General features: G+C 41.8%; 1 protein-coding gene across 2 annotated transcripts in view; it reads left to right on the top strand.

Annotated features, from left to right (window-relative positions):
- Positions 1–10984: 10984 nt before the first annotated feature.
- Positions 10985–14708, top strand: part of TULP4 (TUB like protein 4) — a 160884-nt gene continuing 157160 nt past the window's right edge. Inside the window, exons 1-2 of one of the 2 annotated variants that reach the window (XM_071549240.1) lie at positions 11129–11143; positions 11601–12245. The gene's annotated coding sequence lies outside the window, so the exon portion shown is untranslated. Of the gene's footprint in view, positions 11013–11128; positions 11144–11600; positions 12246–14708 lie in introns of those variants that run through there. The other variant, XM_071549242.1, reaches the window with a different exon arrangement.

The following is a 14708-nucleotide window of genomic DNA, read 5'->3' as shown; positions in this document are numbered from 1 at the left end:
ATTTTACCTGAGAGTACCCAAACTGAGTGGATTTGACTCTGTAGCTAAACTGCTAGTGTTATTTCAGAAAATGGTAGGTATCTGAATTCATTTGGAATGACAGTTGTTTTGTTTATTTGTTTAATGTGCTTATAATGGTAGTTTGGGTGTTTTGTGGGTTTTTTTTAATATTTATTTAGCACAGTGCTGAGAGCTAGCTGGCTGTGTGATATGCTATACTAAACCTTGAAGTGCTGTTGTACAGTAAGAAATTCTGTTTTACAATCTCTTCAGGTTTGTAGCATATCTTCTCATTCTCTCTCCTTTTTTGTAATGTGCCATAACAACAGTTTTTATGTTTTTTCCTCACTCCACTCTGCAGGGCCGCTTCATGTATGTGAGAACAATCTAGATAACTTGTATTTTATGCATTTACAGGACTGTTTACTGTGAGCTGAAGTAAACAGAATTGTTTACTGTGAATTGAAGATAATGCTATTTCATAGTGTTAAGTGCCTTATGTTATCCTTTTATCACCGTAAGCTGTCCAATTTCAGTCAGCTCCTAGGCTGAGCTTGCAAAAGCAGGGCTCTAAAAAACACATGAATGTATGTATGTATGTATTTTTATATATATATAAAATCAACTAGTCTTTAAGTATATAAAGCAACAGTCTGAGAGGTTTATTTTTCTCTTCTGATCAAGCAATAAGATATTGAAGAAAACAGTAACCTTTTGTAATAGCATTTTTGCAGTTCCAAATTCCACACAAATTTCCACCCTAACTCCTTGATTATCCCACAAATTATCCCGTTAAAGCTGATGGTGAAATGAGGCATTACTCAGTATGTCAGAATTGGGTGTCTGTATTTTGTAATTCAGACTGTGGCAAGGCCTACAAAATTCAGGCTATATGAAATTAAGGATTCAATAAATAGAAGTTCATAGTGATGGAAGAACAAATTCTTCGTAGACTAAGTCATAATCTTTGGTCTAATGACTTAACTAATAAGATTTTTTTAAATAACATATCTGATAGAAATATGATGTGGAGCTGGTTTGTTTGGGTATTTTTAATGCAGAATAGAAGTAGTATTTTACCCATCACTGCTTCAGATTTTCGGGACTGATCAGCTGACAATTTCAAGTCAGACCACTAAGGGGAGCTCTTACCAATATTTTAAGCTGCTTTCAAAAGAATTGCTGCAGCCTGGGCAATGGTGGGTCAGAGACTTAGGTGCTTTGGAGCTTTAGATATGCATTTAGCTAGGGATGAACTTTAAAGGATCCTTCTAAAAAGTTACTTGCTGTAGGAGATTTTGGAATGTAGTATTTTTAACATTTTTTTGGAATGTAGGTTTCCTTTCTGTACTTAGGTACACAATTGTGTTACATTAAAATCTTCTGAAATGAATCTGAAATATGGTCTTCCCTTCAGATGTTACTGGGAGGTCTATGTATCTCCACACCAAGAGCCTACTTTAGGAATTGTTCTGTATTAAGTTAAATAATTTTTAGTAAGTGTAAATCAAAAGAAGACGTTGTTTATAAGAAGTAATGTTTAGGATTTTTTCCTCTTCATTTCCTTATATTACAAAATGCATGTGATTGTAGGGTCCCTGTTGCTCAGAGCACATGCACCATACTCTATGGAAGACACATGCAACATTCAGTCTCACTGTATTTCAGTTTGCACTGGTAGTTTCTGCCTTTCTATCCCTGCAGTGTTGCTAATAGTGTATGGAATTGAGGCATATGGAAAGCTTTTCCCTCATGGGCCACCACAAAATGAATAGCTTTATTGTTTTACACCTTTATAAATGTAAAATTGAGAATGTTCCCTAAACAAACAAACCAAAGGCCACAACAACTACCAATTAAGTTTTAATAACAGGGGGAAAAAACCCCTAAGACCTTGGATATCAGTGATTGTATTTTTCATATGGACAGAAAAAGTAATTTTCTCAGTTCTGATTGCACAGTAGTAATAAGAGAATTAACTAGAGAACAGAAACAGACTATAACATTGCTGTCAGTGAACAAATTTTTAAAGTGACATTTTTAGAGTATTACTGTAAGCTTTTAGCTTTTTGTGTTTGAGCAATTTTAAGTGTTACTAACAAGTATAAGCTTCCTGGAAGAAATCTCATTTTCAAATTAATGTTTTTCTTTTACCAAAAGAAAAGCAGACTCATAATACCCATGCAGAAATGTGCTTGAACACATCAAAGAAAATCCATCAAACACCAAAACTGACAGATATTTGATTAGCAACATAACTAGCCCCTCAGGAAAGAAACAGCAAGCAAAATTTCTGGAGGATGACTATAGATTGAAGGAGTTGGCTGTTAGAGCTGTACAGTTTTTCATTTTGCTATTACAGAAAAGATGGACCCCGTTTTGAATTACAGCACACACAGAACACTGGGTACACTTGCAGCTGTGAAGAGATCACTTGCAGATAAGAAAATACTGTGCATTTCTACAATGTTGGCATAGCTGATACACTGAGAGAGGTGCACGTACCAAACAAAGCCCTATGATCTGTCACTGTTTTGTGTCTTGTGTTCCTGATGTATAAAAGCTAGAGGGGTGAGATAGGAGGACAAAAGAGCAAGAAGGTGGGGAAGAGTATTTTAGAACTATAACTATTATTTCCTGTTAATTCTGAAATGCAACAAGATCAGAAGGAGCATAAAGACTGAGATATTGCACTCCAATTAATTTTAATTTTGTATCCAAAAATATACTTGCAATTTATACTTTATTGGTTTACAAAAGGTCCTGTATTTATTGTCAGAGTGAACATAACACAAGGACTGAGAGACCAAGTTTTCTTAATATTATGCCTATTAGTCTACCTTGCTTTGTCCTAGTTGGGACCACTTTTCCACATGGAATGATAATGTAGTTTTACTTCCTTTTACTCTCTGCATTCTCCTACACTGGTAACTCTCTTTGGCGTAAAATGTGTTTCGCATGTGTGTCGTATTTATATCATTAGATATACAGGTATTCCAGAAGTTGGAGATTCAGCAGTGATGAGTAACCCTGAAATAATTATGGCCTTCTGTATCATCAATCAGCTTGAAACTAAGATGTGAAAGAAAAATCTCTATTCAGCTGTAAAATGAAGTATGCTCCCTCTATTTGGTTTTGGTCCAAATGGAGACTAATTTTATCTTTTAATTTTAGGAAAGTTATAAAGTCAGTATAAAACAGAAGAAAAAAGAGGCCTGGTTTCTTAAGGAATATTTGAAATTAATATTTTTAAGCACAGCCATGGCAAGGTCAGTGTGATAGAGGACTGTGACTGCTTTGTGCTACTGGCCAGGACACCATTTGGACAGAGGGATCTGCAAACAGTATTTGAGAAGATTAACAGAGTAGAGAAGAGGAATAGGCAAAGCTAAGCATCTTAACAAATCTGTCAGGAGGACCAGGGAACCTGAAGCCTCAGAATTAGTAACCATTTCCCCTTTTGGCTTTGAGTAGGGGTTTTTTAAAAGCTATTTCTCCTGGTTTAGCCTGCTGTGTGTCAGAAGGAGTTATAGGGAGTGGGAAGGAAGGATTCTGAGGGTGTATGTGTTTCAGAAGGTGGTTCCTTAAAGTTGTTTGCTACAAGTATGAAAAACTAGACCAAGATGAGACTACCTTTTCAATATGCAAGTTATTCTAGCTCATTTTTAATATACTACAAAACAAAAGGAACTGTGAAGGTCATATAAAGAACTTTCATTGTTTGAATTGCTAACCACAAGAAGCAACCCACTACACCTCTAAATTTGAAACAGTGAAGGAGGCTTTGATGCAGTGCAGTTTTCATAGTCATCACAGTTACATGACTGTCATAACCAAAGCAAGTCATAAAAACAAATAGAGAAGACTCTGGATGTTGTCTACCTGGGCTTTAGTTAAGCCAGTGACATTACCCGTTGTAGCATTCTTCTGGAGAAACTGGCTGCCCATGGCCAGGCTGGGTGCACTGTTTGCTGAGTGAAAACCTGGCTGGATGGCTGGGCCCAGAGTGGTGGTGAATGGAGTTATACCCAGCTGGCAGCTGGTCACAAGTGGTGATCCCCAGGGCTCAGTGTTGGGGCGGGCATTCCTGTTTAGTATCTTCATCAATGATCTGTACAAGTGGCTCAGGGATACGCTCTGACAATTTGCGGGTGACACCAAGTTTGTCAGGAGTGGCAATCTGTCGGAGGGCAAAAAGGCTCTGCAGTGGGATCTGGACAGGCTGGATCAATGGGCTGAGGCCAATTGTATGAGGTTCAGTGAGGCCAAGTGCTAGATCCTGCACTTGGGTCACAACAGAGGAGATGAGTGGCTGGAAAGTGGCTCAGAAGAAAAGGACCTGGATGTGCTGTTTGACAGCCAGCTGAACATGAGCCATCAGTGTGGCCAGGTGCCTAAGAAGGCTAATGGCATCCTGGCTTGTTTTAGCAAGTGTGGCCAGCAAAACCAGGTAAGTGATTGTCCCTCTGTACTCAACATTGGTGAAGCCACACCTCAAATCCTGTGTCCAGTTCTGGACCCCTCTCTACAAGAAAGTCATTGAGCTGCTGGAGGCATGTCCAGAGAAGGGCAACAGAGCTGGTGAGAGGTCTCAAGCATAAGTCTTATAAGGAGCGGCTGAGGGAGCTACGGTTATTTAACATGGAGAAAAGGAGGCCCAGGGGAGACATTATTGCTTTCTGCAACTACCTGACAGGAGATTGTGGTGAGTTGGGAGCTGGTCTTTTCTCCCAAGTAACAAGCAATAGGATAAGAGGAAATGGCCTCCAGTTGTTCCAGGGGAGGTTTAGGTTGGATGTTAGGAAGACTCTTCACCAAAAGGGTGGTCAGGCATAATGAAACTGCCTGAGGCAAGTGGTGGAATCACCATTCCTTGAACTGTTCAAAAAGCATGGATGTGGAAGCTGGGAAATGTGGGTTTAATCATTAACATGGCAGTGCTGGGTTAATGGTGGACTTAATGACCTTGGAGGTCCTTTCCAATCTCTGTTGATTGTATAATTCTACAATGTACTTACCTTGTGTGAGAAAGATACCTTTCCTTGCCCAACAATAGTTCTTTAGGGAGGAAAGGGATGTTTTGCAATCCTTAAACAGAGTACCATCACTGCAAGCCTCAAGCAGGTGGTGGAGATCTCAAGGGAGAACCAATGTAGGAAACTGAGGTGCTACTAGGGATTAAGCAGGCCTTTCACATCTAGAATTTATTTTGTGTCCTTCAAAAACCAGGATTAAAATGATCAGGGAGATTCCTAATCACATATTCGTTAAAGTATGGGATATTTTTGAAATTATTTTATTTGGACATAGAACTGCAGTCTATCATTGTAATATTGTACTGGTTTAAAGGCAAACTGACAGGAGAAATGAACCCAACTCAAAACACATTACAAGTCAGAGTTACAATTTACTAAAAGGATTACAATAAATACAATGATACTGAGAAAAATTGGGTTTAACCCACAAAAGAACAGATATATAACCCAGCACCCTGGAGCATGAACAGAATGGTTTTTGTTAGCCTCTGTGCTGAGCACCATGTGATCCCCTTGAGTGTAAAGTATAAGGAAAGGAAAACCTCTTGGTGAGGATGATGGTCTCAGTCTTGTCAAGAGTGGCAGTTGCAGTCCTGTTGAGATTCTGGTCCTCCTCTGGATCCAGTGAGTGGTACCAGAAGTCCCCAAACCCTGAAAGTTATATATGCTCAGGTTCAGGTGGGAACGCCCAGTACCTCCCCCAGGGTGAGGAGTTTCACAATGGGTGATTCACTCTGTGAGTCATGGGATATTTTTGGAATCTTGGATGGCCCATTAGCAGACATGACCCCTCAGGCTGGATGCGAAGATACTAATGCCTCCTTGGAGGGGTCATCATGACTGAGTCATTGGTGTGAAGACAGGAACACTCCTCTCTCTCACAGTGTTCTTTAACACCCAGGTTGTAGCCTGAGGTGTCAGATGTGCCCTGGGGAGCTGCTGCAAATGATCCATTACTAACAGTTCAGAAATTAAGCAGAGGGTGTAGAATACACAGTTTTGGTTACACTCACACAGTGATAAGCTGGTCCCAGCCACTGTAATTAGGACAAATATACTTTGCAAAAACCATTAAAAAAAAAAAAAGAAAAACCCTTAATCAGTATATTCATAATATTCTTACAGTGTATTTTTCTACTTCTAAATCTAGTTTGAAATTATTTTTTCAGTGGAGTAAAAGGACTTAAATATTTGATCATGTTCTTTTATAGAACTACCTACAATAATGCAGGCTGTAATTATGTTTGTTTTGGTTTTGTTCTTTGTTTGTTTTTTGTTGTGTGGGGTTTTTTAATAACATTTGATCTTGCAGCAATCTCTTTATTTGTTGTATTTTGGAGGGTGATAGTAGGGAAGTAATTTCAGACTCTGGTGGTAAACAGCGCTTAAGACCTTGAATATTTTGATGGCTTTTCTCTTATTCTTTCATATTTTTTAAGAACTCTATATTTGTATTTGAATGTTATCACCATTGAACTCTGCAACAATAACAAAAAAGGACTGCTTAAGCTTTGCTGTGCTGTTCTCTTACCTAAACTGCTCATGAAACTTCATTTAGAAATGATAAAAGGTTTTGAAGAAACTACATATGGTAGTGATCTCTGTAGATTTAAGCTAAAAAAAGTATAAATTTTTGTCTCAGCCATTAAGACACCTGTCTGAAAAGTCTTGGGACTTTGGAAGTATTTCCACCAGCTGCTATTTATTTTAATATTCTAATGTGGTCTTTGCCGAGAAAGTTATATTGATTTTTTTTTTAGTATTGTAGACATATTCAAACCATACTTGAAGCAGGGTTTTACAATGCTAAACTTTTTATGAAATGCATAAAAAAGGACCCTAACATGATGTAGCAAATAAAACAGACAAAAATTACTGTGTTTGTTTAACAGAGTAACATATAGATAGTCATGTCTTTTTCTTCTGGCCCTCTTCAGTACCCATTTCAAGTTTAATTTACCATTCTTCAATGTAATTGATCACAACTGTATGCAGAATTTTGGGTGAAGTCTTCCCAATAACTGTGCAATACTTTTATATTCCAGATCATTCTTTGAAGTTGAGAGTCTTAACTTCTTTCATGATCTCATCAAATGGATGCCTTGTGGGTATTCTCTTTCTGACTGAAAGATACAGATTTTTCTCCTCCTGTATTTTACTTGATGCCTTCGGTTTAAAATGAACATTTGTAAGTCCTCCAATTCATGACTTTTAACTTTGTACTATCATATTTAATCCTATTCTTTTTGGAGGTCTGCTTTCATGGGTCATCCATTCTTTTCTAAATGATGTATCTTTCTTGGTTCTAGGCTGTATTGTTGATTCTCAAGTTTGTGTCATCAGCAAATTTTATTAGGACACTCATGTTTTTGTTCTAAGGTCACCTAACAAAAATATTAAAAAGGTCAGTATCATGGCTGATTGTTCAGGGACTCCATTTACTGTATCTCTTCAGTCTGTTTCCTTTGGAGCACCATCCAGTGCCACACTTCAGTTCCCATCCATTGTCATCTGTATTAATCCTCATCTCTTCAGTTTAATATCTTGTGTTGCATAATTTGAAATACTATGTAAAGTTCAAAAAAGAAAATCAAACCAAGATGAATATATTTCCCTTGTTTAGCACATGAGTTATTTGATGAAGAAAACCACAAAAGTTGCATTTCTATCCAACTTAGTGTACATTGTCCCATTTTTCCTTTACCAAAGTGTTTTTGTTCTTGTCCACAAAATGTTTTCCAAATCCTTATGTGCCATTAACACCAGCTGGATAACTTTGAGCTTGCCCTTATTGTTCCCTTTGTTGAATAGAGGTAGAGTCTCTTCTCTTTTATATGCTAGAGTTGATAGACTTAAAAAGATTGTTGGTGTTTTTAATAGTCAGTTCTTTCGCTATCCTGGGATGACATCTTGTTTTTTTTGTTCAGGTTGCATCAAGATCCTTGAAGAAGTGGGGCAAAAATACATATGGAAGGTCAGAACTGCTTCCACAACAAAAATGAGGCAGGAGGCTGCTGGGGTGAACAGCCAGTCAGCTAGAGGGTTTGGTTAATCCTCATTCAGCCTGGCTATTCTCAACTCCTGAGGAAATCCTTGCTCTGTTGGGAAATCTGCCCAGGCAAGCTGACTTGTTTCTCTGATGTATTCTGCTGTGGTGGAGGAAAATTGCAAGGTGAGGTACATCAAAAGGAAATGCCTTTTGGAATCAGTTGAGCATATAAAGCTAACAAAAATGAGTTAAGTTGGCATGTGGAAGAAGTATTAGTGAATAGATTTGCATGTGAAAAAAGTAAGTAAGCTTGCATGTGAAACTCTCCAATGCATTAAAGATGGGACAGTCCTTTATGCTGTAAATCCAGACAGAGGTGATGAAGGAAAGTGGAATAACAAAGGCATCAACAAAAACAGTTTTTGCATTGTAAAAAAAGACACTTCAATACCTATTCTAGTTTAGGTCCTATGTGCTATGTGTAGTTCCCTCCACCCCCATCCCCTAACTCTAACCCTAAAGCCCCCCCACATAAAGGCAATTTCAGGCTTCTTTACTGTGTAGCAAATATAGCTGAATTGAGTTTGTGAAACGCAAAGATATTGTTTTTATAACAGTCTGGCTTTGATGGACTTAACCACATGCCAACATTAAACATGTTTTTGCTTATGTGCTAATGATTACACATGAAAGATGCAAGAACATCAATGTGTTATGTGGATAGAACGAGCTGCAGCAACAGGATCTGTGTGTTTTCCTTCAGTCCTCAGTATGTAACAGGGGGCGTAATGGGTGAGACTCCTGCAAGGTATCCCTCAGAAATGGTCATAGTTTGTAGAGGCTTGTGAACAACTACCAAAGTTGTGATTATGAACCCAGCTACAACTCCTAACAGAGAGAAAGAACTAGCAGGCAACACTGTTGCACCATAGTTAATGTGCGTTGTGGAAAGGACAGGATTACAACGGGAGTTAAAGCTGCAGTGGTGTTTTGCAAAACCTCCCTCTGGTGTTTTTTGCTTTACTGCCTAAATTTAATTCTTCTGATGGTCTGTAAATTAGGAATTGAGCTAAGGCACAGATAGCTTGAGTTAAACAAAAGAATTGAGTGATACAATGGTTTTAACTGTTATAGCTCCTCAAAATTTTTTACCGAAGAAGTAATCGAAATATATGAAATGTAAGCTCTCTGCTGGTGGTGGTTGTCTTTTGCAGATAGCTAGTGGGCAATTCAGGGACCCTGGTCTCTGCAACTCACCAGCTGATAAGAATTGCTATAATGAACCCAGAAATGCAGCCCTAATTCCCTGATAACTTTTTATTGTACTTTATCTATAGGACCTGTTTAGAGACACCCCAGGGTTTAGCCTGTGTAGCGTAACCAAAATTTTTCAATAAAAAGAAACTTTTTTTTTTCTAAATGAGGATCATACTAACAGATGAAATTTATACCTCACACATTATTTCAGGCTTCAGGCTTCCAAATTTTCACACAGCTAGCTGGCCAACAGCAAAAGTTTGGCTCCTTCTTGCTATGGGTTGTAATATAAAATCCATATTGAGCTTTGGGGGAATGGTATGAAAAATATTTACCCTTTTAGTTTCTGAAATGGTCAGTAAGTTTTAATTACTAAAGTCAGCAGGGGATTGGGTCTTTTCACTTCCTGCTCCCCATGTGCTGTTCTTTGGATGGCTTTTCTAGAGCTGACAATTACAGCTTTTTCCTGGTTTCCTTAAACTTCGAAGTGCTTCACAGTTTTTATGTTAAGGCATATTTTGTTGTTCCTTTCTGAAGAAAGTGAATGTGCACTGAATTTGATACCAGAATACAGCATCAAAGTTTGTTTGCAATACCAAGCCCTTTTTTACTGAGGGTCCCCCAGGTCTTGTAGTGTTGATATCTCTGGATTGTATTCTGCATTCCGAGGATAAAGGCATTCTCTCCCAAAAGACACCCCCTTGACCCGTTACTGTAGGCATTATTTTTTGGAGCACAGGTTATGCTTGGCATGGAACACTGGTCAGCACAGTTAACTTCCACAGCTGGAGCTTTTGGTTTGAGCCAAAATTCAGGAGTATAGTGCTGTCAGGGCTTGTGAACTTTGCAGGGAACACTGTGAGGTACATGATGGGGCTCAATGCCCCACATAGTGGCACCAACTTTTCCTTCTTTCTTAGCCCTGAAGGCAGGAGGGATGTCAGCCCTAGGTGCTTTGCTGTCAAATAACCCCTATTTGGTGTAGGCCATTGTGACTGCTGTTTCAGAGGGAGGTCAGGGCCGTGAGGGGCTGAGGGGGGACAGACACTTGGTACTTAGTGGCGGCTCTTTGCCAGGCGAGCTGTTGCCACGCTGCACTGCAGTGTCACCCCGCTACGGCTCCGGCCGTGCCCACGGAGGGGTCGTGCCCTGGCGGGGGTCCCGAGGGGCTGTTTCGGGGCTCCCCCGGCCCGTGGCACCCCCGCGGGGGCTCTTTGGGACTCCCCCGGCCCGTGGCACCCCCGCGGGGGCTCTTTGGGACTCCCCCGGCCCGTGGCACCCCCGCGGGGGCTGTTCCGGATTCCCCCGTCCCGTCGCGGGTCCTGCGGGGGCTCTTTGGGGCTCCGCCGACCCGTGGCACCTCCGGGGGGCAGTTTCGAGGCACCCCCAGCCCGTGGCACCCCCGCGGAGGCTCTCTGGGGGCTCCCCCAGCCCGTAGCACCCCCGCGGAGGCTCTCTGGGGGCTCCCCCAGCCCGTGGCACCCCCGCGGGGGCTCTTTGGGGCTCCCTCAGGCCGTGGCACCCCCGCGGGGCTGTTTGGGGCACCCCTGGCACGTGGCACCCTCGCGGGGCTGTTCTCGGGCTCCCCAGGCCCGTGGCACCGCCCCGGAGGCTCCTTGCTGCTCCCCCGGCCCGGGGGCGGGGCCGGCCCGGGCAGTGTGGCGATCACGTGGCGAGGGTCACGTGGCGCGGAGCCGGGCCCAGCCGCTGCCGCCGCTGCTCCGGGAGCGGTGAGAGCCGGAGCCGGGAGGGCGGGCAGGGGAGGAGGGAGCGAGGGAGGGGACGGGGGGGGGGGAGGGGGCGGGAGCCCGCGGGCGCGAGTGGCCGCCGCCCGCTCTGCTGCCGCCGCCGCCGCGCCGAGGTGAGTGCTGGAGGGAGGGCTGGATGGGCCGGGCGCTGTGCGGGGCCGCGGGCGGCTCCAGGGCTGTTTTCCTTTTGTTGCAGTGGGCGCCGGTGCACTCCCTGGGGGCTGGGGGGTCCCGATGCGCCGCCGGGACGTGCCCGCCCGTCCGCCTGTGCCGCGAGCCTTGTCCTTCCCGCGGCGCTGCCCCGCGCCCGGCGGGCACGGGCCGGGATGAGCCCCGGGAACGGCGGGGTCCCCGGGAGTCTCCGGCCTGCCCCTGCACCTGCGGTGGTGCTGGGGGGTCCCCACCCTGCCCTGCCCCGGAGGTCCGGGAGAAGCGGCGGCGAGGGCAGCGCCGGCTCTGGCAGCACCTGTGACTCGCCGCGCACTGCCCGCAGCGCTGCGATTTGTAAACGCTTCTGTATTTTTCTTCTTTGTTTTTTTTCCCCTTTTTTTTCTCCTACGCTCCCCTCAGTCCCCTGCCTCACTTAGGCGGAGAGATCTGGAGGCACACGGTTCGGAAATGTGCCCTGCGATATGGTAGAATTCGCCCTGGGAGCGCAACTCCTTCGCTTTCTTTTGTGTTGTGTCTCCTCGCACCGTGCCTGTCGATACGCGGCTGTGCGCGAACGGGTGCGAACACCTGGGCTGCCTCACCGGTGCCGAAAAAAGCCCACGAATCGTTCGCCGATTCAGTGCTCGAATTTGACGTAGGCATTAGAATATGCAGTTAAAACAGCTGTATGGGGTCAGATCAAAGGTCCGCTTTGTTTGGATTCCCGTTTCTGCAAGTGGCACATAGCAGATGCTTAGGAAACACCATAACAACAGGGTGAGCGTGCTGTGAATCTGTGGGAAACCAGCCAGGCCTCCAGCAATCCGAGGTTAAAGGACTGCCTGAGCCAAATGTGATGTTTTAGTACTGGAGTGACTTCTTCAGTGACTTAGATATATATGTTTTCAAAAAAGAGCAAGACAAAGGCCTCTTCATAGAAAAGTTTTTCCTTTAAAAAATATAATTGCAGTCATGTTGTTTTCATGGGTAATTTCATTTTACCAGGATTAAATTTGCCTGTCCAAGGATTACTGATTGATGAGCAACATCCTGTGTTTCAAATAGGTATGGGTATTTGCAGTGGTTATTTTCTACACATATAGGAGCTGTAAATGAAAAAATTGTTTCTTAATGTTTGTTTTTACAAATAATTTTCAAAATGTAAGTCTTAAAACTAAAAATAACTGTTTAATAAAATGAAGTTGTAGTAAGAGCTGTGTCAAAATAGCAAGTGCTTTACCATAGATAGAATATTGACAGCTTTGAAGATGATTGTGTGAATCACTAACATTTAAATATTTATACTTAAGCTTAAGGAGTTAATTTGTTTTCTCATTACATCAAGACTTCTGGTAAAATTATTTTGATAATACCATTACAGATTTTTTCATAATAACAAAATACTGGTGATCCCTGGGGATGCTGGCTATCAACTTGATCCTGCAATCCTAATTCAAGAAATAGCTTCATGCCAGTAGTTCCTAACCTGATTGCTCTTATAAGGAACATTCGCACAAGTGGGCCTCATTTTTCACAGGCAATGTGAATGTCAAGCAAAGTAGAGCTATTTCAAAAACTGCATATACCCCTACGCCCCCGGTGGAATTTTATGAGGTCATTTTCAGTTTCTTGGTGGCTGAAAGGAGATAGTGGGTTGGGGTGTGTGTGTGTGTGTATCGATAGATATTTATAAGAGTAAAAATAGCTTAGAAAACTGATAACTGTAACTGTCGTGAATTATTTTCATAGAATGATGTTTATTTTTTTTTTGCATCACATCACTACTTATAACAACTGCCTGTGAAATTCTCACCTAGTCAACAGATGTTTATTGTAAAACCCTTAACACATTTCACTATTCTATGAAAACTGTACTTATGCTGAAGTATACTAAGATCATGATGGGCTGTTTAAAATATTCAATATATTTCCTTCAGTAAGGCAATGAATAGTTTTAAATGGTTCTATTGTAAGCTTGCACCAAGAAAGCTGTTGAAATGCACCTGATTCATTTTTATCACAAAAAAGGAAAAGATTGATTCAGTAGAACTTCAAATAAAATGAGTTTTGTTTATAACTAGCCTCTAGAAAAAGTTGTACATGTTTTATGTAATTATTAAGCATACTTACAATACACAGCTTTTGGCAGTACTTTTCATTATTAGGTCTCAAAGCACCTTGCAGAAGAATTCAGTATAATTATTCTCTTCTTATCTTGGGGTAATTATCATCTTACCTAGTGCTCATAAAGGGATCATTGTCTGCTTGTGATTACTATAAGAAACTCCATAAGAAGGTCAATAATAAAATCAGATTTTTTTGATTTAATCCTTTTTTACAATAACCTCCTCCCCCCCAACTTGCCTTTGTTTTGTACAGTTTTCTGTTGTAGCATTTTTATTTCATTTAGTGATGATTGAGATAATTTCATATTGTACCTTCCATGCCATGGTTGGAAGCTAAGCCAGTGCTTTATGTATAACAGACATCTCTTCTTAGTGTCGAGACCTTGCTGAAGGCTTAATCAAATTCATTGATGAGTTAGAAAATGATTCAGGACGGTTCCTGTTAAGGTGATTGAAGTGGTAATGGTGGACGTCTCTAGTTCAGTTACCAGTGAACTTGACTGCTAAGAGAGTTTGTATATATGTCTCTTGATATCTCTCAAGAAGAGAAGTGTGTGAATGAGTTACATGGCCAGCATCCTTGTATCTTCTTTGTGTTCCTTCACCCCCACCATGTAGAGAGTAGATATAGTACATGCGTTTCATTTTTTTGACTGGAACCACCAGTTCTATTTTTTTAATGTATCTGGTCGCAGAACAAACTTCTGATGCTAGAGGTGGGAAGTGCACACCCTTAAGTTGTTTTCCAAGTACATCTAAACAGTTCGGGTGCGCAGATAATTGTTGCTAATTATATTATTGGCGCATGTTTAGTTTTGGACTTAAGGTCTTCTCCTGCATTGATATTTTGCAAAATAGAACAAAAAGCTGTTTATTTCTTTAATGCAAGGCAATATGTTAAATCATTGTCATGTAGGGATAAAACAAAGTTAGGAAATGTATGAAAGATTTGATGAGAAGGATTATACTGTGAGAGAAAAATCCAACCTGATTTCCTTTTGTGACAAGGTAACCCACCTACTTGATCAAGGGAAACTGGCTGATGTAATCTGTTTGGATTTCAGTAAAGGTTTCGATACTGTCTCTCACAGGATCCTTCTGGACAAAGTGTCCAGCACAGCTGGATAAACACACCATGTGGTGGGTGAGCAATTGGCTCATGGGTCGAGCACAGAGGGTAATGGTGAATGGGGGAACATCAGACTGGTGACCTGTCATTACTGGGGTTCCTCAGGGCTCCATCTTAGGCCCTGTGCTCTTCAACATCATCATAAATGACTTGGACACAGGACTGGAAGGGATACTGAGGAAGTTTGCAGATGACACAAAAATGGAAGGAGCTGTTGACTCCCTCAAAGGCAGAGGGAGGCCCTGCAGAGAGACCTGGGGACAAATTAGAGGA

This window comes from Pithys albifrons, chromosome 2 (genome assembly GCF_047495875.1).
Source record: "Pithys albifrons albifrons isolate INPA30051 chromosome 2, PitAlb_v1, whole genome shotgun sequence".
Classification (NCBI taxonomy): Eukaryota; Metazoa; Chordata; class Aves; order Passeriformes; family Thamnophilidae; genus Pithys; species Pithys albifrons.
This window is presented reverse-complemented; position numbering and strand designations above follow the sequence as displayed.